Below are 16,088 nucleotides of genomic sequence, written 5' to 3'. Positions count from 1 at the left end.
TATTGATTATAATTGAAAAGTAAAATAAAAATATTATAGAAGCAGAGGTTTCTGAGACTACATAATGATTTTTCTCTATTTTGAAGTAGGAATCCAATATTCTCTTTTGCATGCAAACACCCCTGAAGAAGTCTACAATGAATAACAATGGATGGTGGTGGTGGGACTTGTGCTTATTTTAGATATTCAACACGAAAATCAACAATTTTATTTTTGGAAATAAGTATATTTAAAGTTAAATTTCAAATTATCACTACCTAGAGGGTTTATGCCAAAGTTTTAAAGCAAATCAAACCATAAAACTAAGGAAAGCTATGGCCTGAGCACCTGGAACCAGGTTTTGTTGATATGAGAAACTAGCATTTGACAGCAATAGCCTCTTTTGCAGCTGCAGCACAAGGACCTGAAGGTTCTCACTGTACTCAGTTTGGGTCTGTTAAATAACTAGCTCATTTACAGTTGAGTAACTGTAAATTACAGTTGAGTAACTGTAAATTGAGGAAAGTGTACTTTCCTATTCCAAGGTATTAATTAAAAATACTTTTGAGATCTATTCTTTACCAAAATTCTTTAAAAGTATTTTTAGAATATGGTGATGACAAATAATAGTAGTCTCAGTGATCTGTTCACATCATATGTATGCCACTTGACTCGAAAACATCAAATAAAGTTAACCATCAAAACACGACAGGTTTATTCTATGTATTATTCTACAGTGACTGCATTGGTGGCTAAGAGAAGAGAAACTGATGTCATCTGTCTCAACTTCTGTAAGGTCTTTGACACAGTCTCACACAACATCCCTCTCTCTCTGTTGGAGAGACATGGATTTGATGGGTGGAGTATTCAATGGATAAGGAATTGGCTGGATGTTCACACTCAGAGAGTTGCAGTCAACAGCTAAATGTCCAAACGTGAATAGGTGAATATCAAGGGGTGTCCCTCAGGAGTCCATACTGGGACTGATACTGTTCAATATCTTTATTAAAGACATATTGGGATTGAGTGCACCCTCAGCAACTTTGTGCATGATACAAAGCTGAGTGGAGCAGTCAACACACCTAAGGGAAGGGATGCCATCCAGAGGGACCTTGACGGGCTTGAGAAGTGGGCCAATATCAACCTCACGAAATTCAACAAAGCCAAGTGCAAGGTCCTGCACATGGGTCAGGGCAGTCCCCAGTATCAGTACAGACTGGGGAATGAAGGGATGAGAGCAGCCCTGAGGAGAAGGACTTGGGCATGCTGGTGGATGAAAAGGTGGACATGAAATAGCAATGTGAGCTTGCACCCCAGAAAGCCAACCATAGCCTGGGCTGCATCACAAGAAGCGTGGCCAGCAGACTGAGGGAGGTGATTCTTCCCCTCCGCTCCGTGCTGGTGAGACCCCACCTGGAGTCCTGCATCCAGCTCTGGAGCCCCCAGCACAGTTAAGACATGGAACTGTTGGAGCTGGTCCAGAGGAGGGCCACAAAAATGATCCATCCGAGGGCTGGAGCACCTCTCCTATGAGGAAAGGCTGAGAGAGTTGGGATTGTTCAGCCTGGAGCAGAGAGGCTGCAGGGAGACCTTATCGTGGCCTTTAAATATATAAATAGGACTCATAAGATGGATGGAGAGAGATTTTTTACCAAGATCTGCAGTGACAGGACATGGGGCAACTGTTTCGAACTTCAAGAGAGCAGGTTTAGATCAGACATTAGGTAGACATCTTTTACACTGAAGATGGTGAGACACTGGCACAGGTTGCACGGAGAAGCTGTGGCTGCCCCCTCCCCGGAAGTGTTCAAGGTCAGGTTGGATGGGGCTTTGAGCAGCCTGGCCTAGTGGAAGGTGTCCCTGCTCACTGCAGGGAGGTTGGACTAGATGATCTTTAAAGGCCCTTTCCAACCCAAACCATTCTGCAATTCTATGATTCCAGTGCACAGTAACTAGGAGTACCTAGGAGATACTGTAAAGCCTTTTATTTCCTTGCAAAAAAATAAAAACATTGACTGCAAACAAGCTATTCTGAAATCACATTCACTTCACTCCGAAGTTTAATTGTAAATCTGCACAAACAATCTTTGATTGTTCACAGGTGCTGCCAGTAAAAAAACAAACAATTCTGAGTGTATACCCATTTCTAACTCCATCTGAAAAGGGAAACACAGAGAGCAACTTGGGGTCACCAAAAGTGGGGAGCAGAAACGGGCAGCATAGGAAACATCGCTGTCCTTCACCATCATCTTCTCAGTATCCATTCCTGATTACTGTGATAATTTAACACAGTACACAGCTCCGAACGACCTTGACCATACCAGATCTGATCTGCACACTGAGGATGCAGTTTCATGCTCCAGCGAGGTCGGTCCAGTGGCGAGTGCCCACAGGGAGCCAACCCAAGGTGCTGACCCATCAGAAACCCCTCACCGCCCAGCAGCTCACTGCCCATCCAGCTACCCAAACCAGCCCCGCATGGGCTCAGGCAGGCAGCTGCAGAGGACAGGCAGCAGGAGCAGCCCCTCCAGGATGTGAAACCCCAGCCAGGACAGTGGGAAACTCTTCCTCAAACCCCAACCGTCCACTTGCTCCAAGTCTCGGCAGCACTGGAGAGCCTGGGCCGTGGAGAGAAAACCCAGCCTCTCGAAGTCGAGGGGTGTTTCATACCTTGCTGCTGACCACCAGACAGCCAGCAGGACCGGGGAGCGAGCGCTGCAGGAGGAGAGGGGAAGGTCCAAGCCACCCCATGTGAAGGGGAGAGCCCATCTCGGCTGCTGGCAGGCTGCCTGCTGGCCCCACCGTCAGTGCCCACCCAAACGGGAACTTGCCCCTGGAACGTGAATTTAGCTCTGCGCTGATTTGCTTATTAGACTTGTCCAAAGCCAATCATGCCCGATGTTTCAAAACCGTTTCTGATATTTTTCAAAACGTTTGTCTGTCTTTTTCCTTCATGTCAAACTACACCGCTTCAATCCATGAATGGTTTCCTCTAAAAGAGGTGGCTTCTTTTCCTCTTGCAAAATGTTTTCTTATTACTCAACAATCAGGGAAAGAAAGCAAGGGTCAAACTCAGAATGTATTCTTCAAAAATCATATTTATTCATAAAAGCACAATTACCAAATCACATTACTTCACCATTTCTTTTTTTTTTTTAAAAAAACAACACAGATAACAATTTGAAATCTTGTAGAGACTCTCCAGGGATTTCTCCTCAGATGACAGTTCCTCTCATTAGTTATATTTAAATGCCTCTCTTCGTGGGACTCCCTCAAACAACCAGCTATAACTGTTACCTCTGGAACATGTTAAACTAAGAAAAAAGCATTACCTTGCCTATCTGGTGAAAGAAGAGGGGGATTTCTCTCTTTGCTCTTATGGGAATGCCTACTGAAATGGAAGTTTTGGGGTTGCTCATGCTTACACACTCATAAATTTGATTCTTCTCTTACTGGCATCTACTTTTCTTATGAAAAGTTCAAAAGTTCAGTTAGCAGCAATCTGATGTCTTAGCTTGTTGCGCAAGCCTCTGGGTTAGTTGATCAAGAAATCAGAGGATTATAACACATGGCAGTACATACACCGCATTCAATATTATGAACTGCTGTTAATAAGCTTAAGCAAAAATGTCAACATACACTCATTTACGATTTTAATTATTTATAGTATACCTAAGCAGACTATCTGTAAGAAGTTAGCCTTAATCTCTTAACAGACTTCCTACTGCTGTGCTGCCAGTCTCTCAGTGCAACTGTGGCCGTCCTTAATTAAATAAATAATTTACCCTGGAAGGTTTCATTGAGTGCCAGCCACAAGCACCGGGGCTGGGTGAAAATAAATCACTATCGGCGGCGTGCCAGCAGTCCTTCCTAGAATCTACGGAAAACAGTGATTTCCCTACAGCGAACATTTTGCATAAGCATTCTGCACAGTTTAGTTGATCTCTGCCATAGCACGGTAGTGAAACCCCCTCCCTTTCTATGTATTTTAAGAGAGTACTTCATGTTCTGTTGATTTCATTCTCCCTATATTTGGCTGACTTCTTGCATCAGTTGTGCTGATTCTTGTATAGAATAGAATGATCTTTTTTTTTTAATTTAGGGTTAAAGTCCTTGTTATTATCAATTCTTGTTATGTCACTGACTTAAACCCACCTTTGATAGAATCATAGAATAGTTCAGGTTGGAAAGGACTTCATAGACCGTCTAGTTCCAAGACCCTGCCATGACCAGGGACATCTTCCACTAGACCAGGCTGCTCAAAGCCCCATCCAACCTGGCCTTGAACACTGCTGGGGAGGGGGCAGCCACAAGTTCTCTGGGCAACCTGTTCTAGTGTCTCACCATCTTCATCGTAAAAAATTTCTTTCTTATACCTAATCTAAATCTACCCTCTTTTAGTTTAAAGCCACTTGCCCTATCACTTCAGGCCCTTGTAAAAAGTCCCTCTTCAGCTTTCTGGTAGCTCCCCTTCAGGTACTGGAAGGCTGCTACAAGGTCACCCTGGAGCCTTCTCTTCTCCAGGCTAAACAGCCCCAACTCTCTCAGCCTGTCCTCATAGCAGAGGTGCTCCAGCCCTCGAATCATTTTTGTGGCCTCCTCTGGACCTGCTCCAACAGGTCCATGCCTGTCCTGTGCTGAGTGCTCCAGAGCTGGATGCAGGACTCCAGCTGGGGTCTCGCCAGAGCAGCGTAGAGGGGCAGAATGACCTCCCTTGACCTGCTGGCCACGCTTCTTGTGATGCAGCCCAGGATACGGTTGGCCTTCTGGGCTGTGAGCTCACGCTACCAGGTCATGCTGAGATTCTCATCCACCAGCACGCCCAAGTCCTCCTCAGGGTTGCTCTCTATCAATTCTCTCCCCAGCCTGTATTTGTGCTTGGGATTGCCCTGACCCATGTGCAGGACCTTGCACTTGGCTTTGTTGAACTTCACGAAGTTCACACAGGCCCACCTCTCAAGCCTGTCAAGGTGCTTCTGGATGGCATCCCTTCCCTCCAGTGTGTTGACCACACCCCACAACTTGGTGTCATTAGCAAACTTGCTGAGGGTGCCCTCAATCCCACCATCCATGTCACCAACAAGGATGTTTAACAGCATCGGTCCCAACATCAACCCCTGAGGAATGCCACTATTCACTGGTCTCCACTTGGACACCAAGCTGTTGAACGCAACTCTTTTGAGTGCAACCATCCAGCCAATTCCTTGTCCATCAATTCATCCATCCATTAAATCCATGTCTCTCCAATTTAGAGACAAGGATGTCATGTGGGACAGTGTCAAATGCTTTACTCAAGTCCAGGTATATGACATCAGCTGCTCTTCCCTTATTCACCAACGCAGTAACCCTGTTCTAGAAGGCCATCAAATTTATCAGGCATGATTTGCCCTCAGTGAAGCCATGTTGGCTGTCACTAATCACCTCCTTATTCTCCATGTGCCTTAGCATAGTTTCCAGTAGGATCTGCTCCACGATCTTGCTGGGCACAGAAGTGAGACTGACTGGCCTGCAGTTCCTCATGTGTCCCTTTTCACTCTTCTTAAAAATTGGAGGTTTTGTTTCCCCTTTTCCAATCAGTAGGAATTTCATCAGACTGCCACGACTTCTCAAATATGATGGACAGTGGCTTAGCAATGTCATCCACCAGTTCCCTCGGGACCCACGGATGGACCTCATCAGGTCCTATGGGCTTGTGCACCTCAGGCTCCTTAGATGGTCTCGAACCTGATCTTCTCCTACAGTGGGCAGTTCTTCATTCTCCCAGTCCCTGCCTTTGCCATCTGAAACTTGGGTGGTGTGGCTGGAGCACTTGCCGGTGAAGACTGAGGCAAAAAAGTCAGTGAGTACCTCAGCCTTCTCCACACCCTGGGTAACCAGGTCTCCCGTGTCCTTCCAGAGAGGACCCACATTTTCCCTAGTCTTCCTTTCATTACTGACATACCTATATAAGCTTTTCATGTTGCCCTTGATATCCCTGGCCAGATTTATCAGGACTTCAGCTTTCCTAACCGGCTCCCTGGCTGCTCAGACAATTTCTCTGTATTCCTCCCAGGTTACCTGTCCTTGCTTCCAACCTCTGCAGGCTTCCTTTTTGTGCTTGAGTTTGTCCAGGAGCATCTTGTTTGCCCATGCAGGCCTCCTGGCATTTTTGCTTGACTACTACTTCGTTGGGATGCATCACTCCTGAGCTTGGAGGAGGTGATCCTTGAAAATTAAACAGCTTTCTTGGGTTTCCCTTCCCTCCAGGTCTTTATCCCATGGTACTCTATCGAGCAGGTCCCTGAAGAGGTCAAAGTCTGCTGTCCTGAAGTCCAGGGCAGTGAGGTTGCTGTGTGCCCTCCTCACTGCCATAAGGATCTTGAACTCCACCATTTCATGGTCACTGCAGCCAAGGCTGCCCTTGATCTTCACATTCCCCACCAGCCCCTCCTTCTTGGTGAGAACAAGGTCCAGCATGGCACCTCAATGACAGCATGTCACTGCTTTGAGTCTACCGTCATCCCCTGCTTTGATTTCCACCATACTCCTATCAGCTTTACCAACCAAACTCAAGTTACTTCCTCCTCTACCACTCTGCCCTTATCAGTACACACAAAACCAGCTTTTAATGTTTAACATTTACTACACTATACCGCTATTTCGGCATTTTCATAACTGCAGAAAAAATCAGGAAAATTCCCACTTTGTGCTGTGATATTGATCGATTTTAAAATCCATTGCAAGATCCCACAATAAGTACTGTGGTGTGACTTCAATACCTGACAACAGTGTAAACATCAGCATATTTTCATGGGCAGTCACAGGCATCTCAATTATCCAAATACTGTCTCAGTTATCAAAAGGGCAGCCTGACCTACTGCATAGTCAATGTCTTTCTACGTGCTAGTGATTTTAGAAAAAAGAAAGTCCTTGGGCGCTCCTTCATAGAAGGTTTCTCCTTACATTTTTGCATGCAAAAACAAAAGATGTGATCGCCCCCGTGCAGAAGAGCTCAGATGATCTGGGGGTCTGGGCTCACCACCACTTGTCCCGTGCCCCAGAGCCGAACGCTGAGCTCTGAGTCTTCCCATCAGGTAGGTTTCTGTCACTGTTCCCCAGTCTTCCAAAAAATCTGCTTTTTCTTGCGAAGTATGGCAATCAGCATGTAACTCCCCCAATGTAAAAACACATCGACATTTCGAGAAAAAGCCAGCCACCTTGATGGGGCTGCCCCACTGAGGAAATAATGAAGGAAATGCATTCTTCTGCATGTACAGTTTACCCCAAGGCACATAACCTCCCAAGCGCTACCAGTATTTCACAGCTTTCAAAACTCTGCTCGACCACCTAACATTTTCTGGCCAACTTGGCTGACCCAGAAAAGCAGAAGAGAAACGATGGCTGCTGCAGGGAGGAAGCAGTGAGCAGAGCTTGCAAGCCAGCACGCCTCTGCCCGGGAAGGAGTCAACTCGCTGGGCACAAAGAGTGCTGGCTACGGCTTGCCCTGGAACGAGCGATGCGATGGGGATCGGATCATGGAGGTCACAAGAAGAAAGGAGATGGAAGAAAGAGCACACCAAGGGAAAGAGCTTTCCTCTTCTACTGCAGTTAACTCCCCTAAATTTCACCCCTCCTCCCCATTCCCCCTGTTCCAAAAATAACCCATACAAAGGCAAGAACTGCAGAGGCAGGGAGCCTTTAAAGAGCTTCAGTTCGAAAACACAAAAAGATGGCAAGGGAATTGGAAAAAAAAAAAAAGACATGTTCTTTTCGGAAAAGAACAGTGACATCTTTCAGTGTGGAGGCACACAGGCAGGGATGTAGGTCGATGGCTAGAACGAGGATCCGTGGGATCTCAGGTCCGGGGACTGGTGCAGGCGGCCGCAGCAGTGGAGCAGCCAGCGGGGACGGGGGCTGCTCGGCCTCTCCCCGGGAGGCTGGTGAAGGCTTGGGCTGCCCTCAGCCCCTCCTGCCCTCACGTGCTGCAGCTCAGCGAACGGCTTCTGTTCAGGCAACCGCACATTTCATACCTCTGGTATCAGCAGATGTTCGCTATTCTCCCTTAAAAGTAAAGGCGCCTTAATGTGAAAAGCATCTCCTAATGACTAAGAAGAGAGTCAGCAGCGGGCATTTACACCCAAAGAATCCAGCTCCTCCCACATCAAAGCAACCTCTTGGAAAACTGATTATAAACAAATTAACAAACAACTAGTATGTCTGTCAAAAATAATTGTTTTGCTGCTAGCAAAGAATTACAGACTCACAGAGCCTGAAACAAACGCTGAGGGTTAAATCTGATTCCTAATTGCTGGACTGGACACCAAGGTGAGAGGCGGGGAAAAAACTCCTCCTGTCGTGCAGAAATGGCTGCCCTGCTTGCACAGCATCTGTGGAAAGGGTGATTTTTCTTGAACATGTGAGAAGTAAACTCAGCTACCGGTTGTGAGATTTGGCATTTCACAAACATCAGCCGCCGTATTTACACCTTGAACTGGGTTTGATTTCAGGCGATTCAGCATTGTATTACAGCATCCCAAAGCCACATTAAGTTTTTCACTTCTGTTTTTCAGCACTGATTAAAATAAGCAAGTATCAGCACATCTCTGCCTAACTATGGTGTGATACAGGAACATTCCCCTACTCACTCCACCAAAGGCAGTGAGACTCTGCTCAGTGTCAAAAAAGGTCTGTCTTCACCAACATTTCCCTCTTCTGCCTCTTCACCACTTGCTTTCTCTATAGTAGGAAAAATTATGAAGGTCTCCAGGTAAGCTAAGGTCCCCATGCTTTTATCATCAAAGCATTCATCTTTATCGTAAATACTATCACATACTGCAGAGTATTTCAGACACAACCGCCCAGTGAGAACCATTCCCTTGCTTGTACCATAAACCCACTATTCAAACCCACGTTTCTCCGCCTCTGCAGACATTCGTATCTTCTCTCCTAGACAACAAATTTCACTAAACTTCAGTAACTACACTCTCACAAGTCTCGTGAAAATTGGTGGCTGGCTCTGCAGAGGAAAGCCAGCCCAAAGCCCCGAGCCGAGCCCCCAGGTGCTGCGCGGACCCTCAGCGGCGAGCAGCGGTGCGCAGCCCCAGCCCCCAGCCCCAGCCCGGCCAGGCAGCCTGCAGCAGCAGAAAGGCGGTGGGCAACAAGTCCTGGGGGGGGAAGGCCCACAGGAAAGCATGGACTGGTGCTGTGGGCCACAAAGCAAACGATTTCAGAGAAAGGGTATTTCTTGCCTTCGTGGTTTCAGAGGAAAGTTTAAAAATATAATGCAAGTGCAGCCCAAGTGTTTGGAAAACAGGAACCGGAAATGGCAGGAATGATTTGGAGGTTTGGGGCTTTGGGCAGGGCTCAAATCTCATAATTCCTGATCCTTTTCTTCTCTTTCATGCTTAAGTAATGATTTTCAAATGGCACAGCTAGCGGTGCCCATGACTTATTCCACAGCAATCTTCTTCAGCCTCCTATCGTGACGAAAGTCACCACAATCTGAGAAAACATCTCCTGGCAAACGATGGCACTAAGTGGGCCAAGCCATGCCTCCTTCGGAGAAGCTGCAAAGCCGTTGAGGGAAAAGCATTTTTGGGAGCGAAGTTTAGGAGAGTGGGAAGGAGGCAGCTTCACACAGCCTTAGTTGCTTCTCCCAGCGGAGCAGAGATTGAGAAGGAAAAACACCACAAGCCTCTCATCTTCTCTGGCTTGCCACAAAAGAGGGGTGTATTTTTCAGCAGGATCTGGCAAGTCTGACACTGAACTTAGCTCAAGTGACATGAAATGTTAATGTTTAGGACTAAGGTAGGTGGAGAGGAGGAGGAAAGAAGACGTTCACTATTTGATGTAGAATTCATTCAAAAGCTTCTTTTCACAGCCAGAACTAAAATTTCCATTCAGCTGTTTATTTCTGGTAGCCTAGACAGCGTGAACAAGTGGAAGAAGAAGGATCTAGAGGGAGCCCTTATCCCTGCCTGCATGCCAACAGCCCTTCCTCAGATACCTTCAGAGAGAATCGGGCACGTTTTTCTGACTGTCAGTCTTCAAACGCAGGATGGGCAGTTTTCCTCAGGGGCATTCATACTGGCTTTAGGCTTCCAGACAAGGTGCACGGAAGTGATCTGCCTCCAGCTCCACTATGGTGCCTGCAGGAGCCTTCTGATGTGGCCCCACTGCTCCCCACTGGCCCCCAAAACCTCCACACGGAGAATGTCAGAAGCTCTTGATGCTACAAACTTAGCAACTATTATTTAAAATTGGCTGGACCAGTGTATGAAATTAATCTGTGTGTTTTCTGTATTTTTTCTGTTCACATCAATCTGAATTCTCCTCTCTCATCACTCTGAGATCCTCTCCCACTTCATGTATTTTAATTTTCTTGCCTTTTTTTTTTTTTTTTTGGACTACACTACATCTGAAAAACAGCTTTTCCCTCACAGGCACCAGAGTATCACCTCTCTCCTGTGTTGCATTCTTCCCAGCCCCCCCGTTGTCTCTCTGCTCACCCTTCTCCCTTTGCTCTTTTTCCTCACTCTTCCTGTCCTTGATTCCTCTCCTCCTTCTCTTCTTTCTTTGATGCTCCTCTCGGTGCTTTCTCTTCATCCTTCCTGCCAAGCTGAACGAGGTGCTTCCCTGAGAAGGCGCCTGTGAACAGGAGCCAGCCTGTCTGGAGGGTTATGCCAGGTCGGGACACCCCCACGGGAACCCTTCGCCTCCCTTACTGCACGGCTGGCTGGCGTGATTCCTCCTCTTCATTCAGAGTTGGATGCACAGCGCCTTTGTCAAAAGTTGGGATAATGAAGGTGCCACATAATTTGGGAAGCACATGCTAGTATTTAATGAGCTACGGCTGGGTTTTCTTTGTTTTGGGGGGCTATGCAGAATCTAGAAACCACAACAACAATGAATGTGGGAGAGTGTCAAACGCAGCACTAGCAAGTGGCTCAGGCTTCCCAGTGCTGCTCTCTCTCTGAAAGTGGTTGTTTAGAAATGACACCACCTTACTGTGCAGTTCTGCTGCCTCAAGGGAGAAATCCACCACTTTGTAGAACGCCAAGACAGGGTCATTTAATCATTTCAATTCTATTTGTTCCCTCAGAACAGATTTACCCATGTTAACGCTGGTCTCCTCAACAGGGACAAATTTCTCCCAAGCAGAATCTCAAAGACAGGGTTCTCACTTTAATGAAAGCAAGCCTTGTTTTTAAGAGAAAATATATGCCTGTTGCTAGTCGGAGAAAAAAATAAAAGATATACAGATAAGAGAGAGACTGATTTTATTTCTCCCGGCACAGCAAGAGGAGAGTGGCTGACCAACTTCCAACTGCAGAGCTATATTCTCTCCCCAGTTACACCGAGAAACCTCATTGAAATCTATAGGCCAGATCTACTGATACGTTCTGGCTGCTTTGTCTGTTTTAGCAATGCAAAGCAGCTGTAAATCCAGTTTAACTTGCCAGTTTGTCAGTTTTACCACGCCAGCTCCCGGTTATTCCCTGGCCAACTGCCTGGCTGCTCCAGAGGGTGACTCCTGACCCTGTCCGGGAGCAGGTGCATTCCTAGTGCGGGTCTGCGAATCCAAGTCGGCTGGCAAACCAAAACACACTGTTTCCTCATACTTTGATATTTCTTTGGATGTCAGGAAACAGAGCTCAGTCTTGTTTCCTGCTCCCCAGCCAGGGGAGGTGGGAGAAACTGGAGGTGGTTGTAGAGAAAGGCAGAAAGAGGGCAGATCAAAAAGATCAAGGAAAATAGTAATTATAAAGAAAACCCAAACACTGCTTCACTCTGCTCTGTGAAGCAGTACATCTTGGAAAAAATACAGTCCTGCCCCCCAACTCTTTCTCTCCAGGGACATACAACAGCCTCAGGAATTAACAGTATTTTCTTGCAACATTCAAGTGCTGCTGCACTTACAGTCTTCAAAAAAAACCAAAAAAAACCACAGAACAGCCTCTTCATTTGCTTTTTGCCTGAGAAAAACACATCTAAACAAGAATCGGAGAGAACTGAGGGGTGGTGGGTAGTGTATTCATGTCAATCATGATTTTCTAGGAACAAAGGCTTTACTTTAAATAAACAGGAAACATTCAGCATATTTTATTTTTCCCCAGCTCGCTCCCAGCCCCTCACTCTGAATGCATTAATACATGCACCTTAAGCACAATCGGGTTCTTCGTGTTGCCATGGAACTGAAACCTTTGCAGTTTAGATGGTGATGTACGCCAGGAAGCATACTGTTCTTACACTTCCTATAACAGAAGCAAAATCACTGCATAGCATTAACTCCCTTAGTTTTTAAGGCATTCGGTGTCTTTCTTGTCTGCTCGTCTTCACACAGAGTTTGCTTTTTCTATCTTGCCACATGCAAATGAAACACATTTGACACAGCTATTCTCGTCCTCATGAAGTCAATAGCTCACATGCTGAGCACATTATAGAAGGTCCACAGACTATGGACTTTCCCTTTTTAATAAGAGGCTGTCTGCAGGCATGCAGCAGCCGAGACAAGAGCTGGAGAAAGAATATGTATATGAAATACACATGGATACAGCAAAGTATTATATCTCTAGGGAGCATTTAAGCAGTTTTTTGAAACCTAGTTAACATTTATTGCTAACACTGTTGACACTCCTTCTGAATATTCTGTTGCACCCATTTGTCGGGACAACCAACTTACAGCATACAGTTCCTGCAGCAGGCACCAGATCTTTCCACCCCTTTTTTCCATAACCTAGGCTGGTGGGCTTTGAATGGTGAGAGCAGCTTTGGGCACTTCAGTTAGAGGAAAAATTAGTCAGTACAACTCTGTGTCATCTAAAGATTCAGCCTACAGTGATCATCTTTAGCAGATCTGAGCTTTTTGCCAAAGCTTCTGAAAATGGCTGCACACGTTGCAAATACACAGGTTTTTATGTTCAGATCAAAAACAGGGCACGCAAATATCCCAGATCATTATAAAAAGATTAACATTATACAGAAATAAATAAACAAACAAACAAACAAATTACCACTGGTGTATGTAAACATTGGATCTGTACCTGCAGAAACAGCTGGAAGCCAGTCCACGGTCTGAAGCCAGCCTGAGGCCTTTCTGTCCAAAGTTAAATATTTGCATAGTATTAAACGTAAAATTAAAGCATTTGCTGAATAAACTTGCTGACCTGTGTATACGGAAAAACAAGAGAGAATTTAGCTTCCCTGCACACGGCGGCAGATTCTTGGGATGCCTTCTCCATCCCAAGAATTCCTGGACAGCAGAGAGACAGACAGACTACCAACCGGGGAATTCCCCTTCACTTTCCGGAGGGTTTTGTGCACGGGCTGCACAGAAAGGCAATAACCCAGGCAGTTACTTTATGAAGAAGGCATTTGTTGCTTAGGTGCCTGCCCCTCGACCACCTGGTAACACTCCTTCCTTTTAGCATTGTCCCTAGCACAGAAAAGGTCCATTCACCCAGCGCCTCAGACCAAGCAGGTTTGCCAAGTCCGGGTGCCGCAGGCGACCTCCTCCTGGCCAGCAGCTCCCGGCCACCCCACCAGCCATCGGCGAGCTCCTGCAGCCCACCACCCGGGGATGTGGGCTGGGGACTGCTCACACAGGGGCTTTCTGAGGAAAGGCTTTGCCCCCAGCATCCCCCCAGTTGCCAGCAGAAGACACAAAAGCACCACTGTCTGTCTGTCTGTCCAGGCCAGAGCGAAGCGGCTGGTCCCTCACTCCTGGGTGCTGGTGGGTGCGCACAAGACCCCACGAGCACCAGCGCCTTCAGGTCCCCTCTGCTTCCCCCACCGAGGGCAGAGCCGTGCTGGCAGAACACGCTCCCTCCCCTCCTGTCACCGGCAGCGAGCACCCGACAGCCGCACGTCCCCATTGCCGCGTCCATGACCTCGGGTTTACGTAAGGCTCTCACCGTCGGCTTTCCAGTTACAGGAAAATGTATATTGTGCTGTGATGAAAGGCCAGCGCAATGTCAAGAGCATTAAAAGGACTCCAGGGACTGATTAGAGTCAAAAGGGAAAGGATTTATGATGGTTAATAAAGTTAAACCTGCCAGAGTCCTGCTTACTCTTTCCAACTGCAGGTAACCAGATATTATAGGAAAAATTACTAAAAGGTTGTGAGTTATTACTGTCCCCTTTGACAGAAACCCTACATTTTGCCATGAAGCACCTGGCCAGGAGAGAGCCTGGCTCGCCGGGGCGCCTACGCGGACCCCGAGGAGGAGGGAAAGAGGGGACACGTCACCTGTTCGTGCCTCAGGTGAGCAGCAAGGACCTCGGTGCCAACAGCTCTCTCCAGCATGCGTGTCACCTGAGGGGACCCCAGCGATGCCAGCCCAGGACCCCCACCCACCACCGAGCACCGCGAGGGGCACGGGCAGACGGGAGAGGAAAGCTTCCCCCTCCGTCACCACTGCATGTCCACATGGGACAAGGACGAAGCAAAGAAGGAAGCTCTTGCCTCTCATTCCCAGTCTGGTGCCATGTATGCACCTTCTGCTGAAGAATGCAACCCAGCTGCACTCCATAGGACTGCTCTGAAACTTGTTTTAAAAGCTTTATAATCTAACGTGTCCAAAAGCTGACATAATTTTAAAAGACATTAATGATTTTCCACATTGAGATGACAACATCGAGAGAGGGCAAAGGAAAGTGGAGGGCCAAATTTTTAAAAAACTATTGGGAATTTTGTACCCGTATCTAAATTACATGCACTTTATTGGAGCTCAAATTTTCATTTTTCCACCACTTAATAATCACAAATACATTATATATGTCCTTTCCACTTTGTCATTCTTTCACTATATTACATTAAATTTAATTTCCTGTGGAAGTGTGTAATCTTTTCAGCTGTGACTGTCTCAGAAGCTTTTCTGTAATAAGTAGAGCCTCATCCTCCAGCAGGCTGATCTCTTATGAGCTGTGCTCCTGCAGATTAGTTTCCTGAAATGTTTGCAATGCTATATGAGAACTGGCAAAAGAGGAAAAACAAAATAACACCCAAAAGGAAAAACAAACATGGAAACCTTCACTTCCTTCTGACTCCTGCATTCACCAGTCAAAGGAAATTTCATTTTGATTTGGGCAGATGGCAAATCCGTGAAGGTTATTACCGCGTATCAGAAACAGGCTCACAAGGTGCAAGACACAGCATCTCTTGCTCTACAGCTCGTTAAAAGCACGGCAGCGAGATGGCTGCTTGCTCTTTGCGCCCAGGGAACATGGAGATCTGCAAGCAGTCACCACTCCGACAACTGCCTCTCCCCACCACCTGCCCTCGGCTCTCTGAGAGGTCCCCTCCATCGACAAGAAGTGGCATTCCACCAAAAACCCGAAAATGTCAACCAAGACGCATTCACCCTTTTCATGACGAGATACCTGTGACAGCAGGAAAGCAGACCAGCTGGCCTGCTGGGTCCTTGCCAGGCCTCTGCCACTGCACAACATAAAACTCAGCTTCTCCAAACCAGCTTTCCACTACCAATGCTCCCAGACATACCGAAACAACTTATCTACAAAAACATGTATCAACAAACAATTCTGAATGTTTAGAAACGAATCAACTCAGAAGAAATAAGAGCAACAGAGATAAAAGGTGCTTAGATATGGACAGAGAAGACATCTGAACCAATGCACAGAAAAAGTCTGCAAAGGGTCGGGTTCATGGTATTTGGCCAGCAGGGATGACTACACGGGGATGACGACAGGATGGCTACACAGGCACGCTACCAGCCCTGCCAGCACAAGCAGGACCAGTGCGCTCCCACTTCTGTGATGGGAGATGTCGCCTCCGGGAGCTTCTCTTCAAAGAGACCCAGAGTCCAGCCAGATTTGGAAACCTCTTCACCACTCAGCACACAAGCTACCGGAGCTGTGAATACCTCTCCCAAAGCACACTAAATTGATAGATGAAGCATGACCTTTCTCTCCCCGGTCCCTGTACGACTTTTATTTTGCTTTCCCTCTCTCATACCACTGATGTAGCAGCAAATCATCCACATTCCCGACAAACGCTGTCCTCAAAATTCTATATAAAAAACCAGCCTATTAAAGCCAGATATATACTTTTGGAACAAACAGTCATCTCTCCTCTTCACTTTATGACTTATGAAGCTAGACAAGCATTT

At 46.7% G+C, this 16,088-nt stretch overlaps 1 protein-coding gene across 8 annotated transcripts in view; it reads right to left on the bottom strand.

Annotated features, from left to right (window-relative positions):
• HIVEP2 (HIVEP zinc finger 2) overlaps nucleotides 1-16,088 on the bottom strand; it is a 144,477-nt gene that overhangs the window by 91,222 nt on the left and 37,167 nt on the right. For 3 of the 8 annotated variants that reach the window (XM_075413910.1, XM_075413909.1, XM_075413911.1), the window contains exon 3: nucleotides 13,002-13,124. The exons of the other annotated variants lie outside the window; for them this stretch is intronic. The gene's annotated coding sequence lies outside the window, so the exon portion shown is untranslated. The remainder of the gene's footprint in view (nucleotides 1-13,001; nucleotides 13,125-16,088) is intronic. 8 annotated transcript variants of the gene reach the window in all.

This window comes from Opisthocomus hoazin, chromosome 2 (assembly GCF_030867145.1).
Source record: "Opisthocomus hoazin isolate bOpiHoa1 chromosome 2, bOpiHoa1.hap1, whole genome shotgun sequence".
NCBI lineage: Eukaryota > Metazoa > Chordata > Aves > Opisthocomiformes > Opisthocomidae > Opisthocomus > Opisthocomus hoazin.
This window is presented reverse-complemented; position numbering and strand designations above follow the sequence as displayed.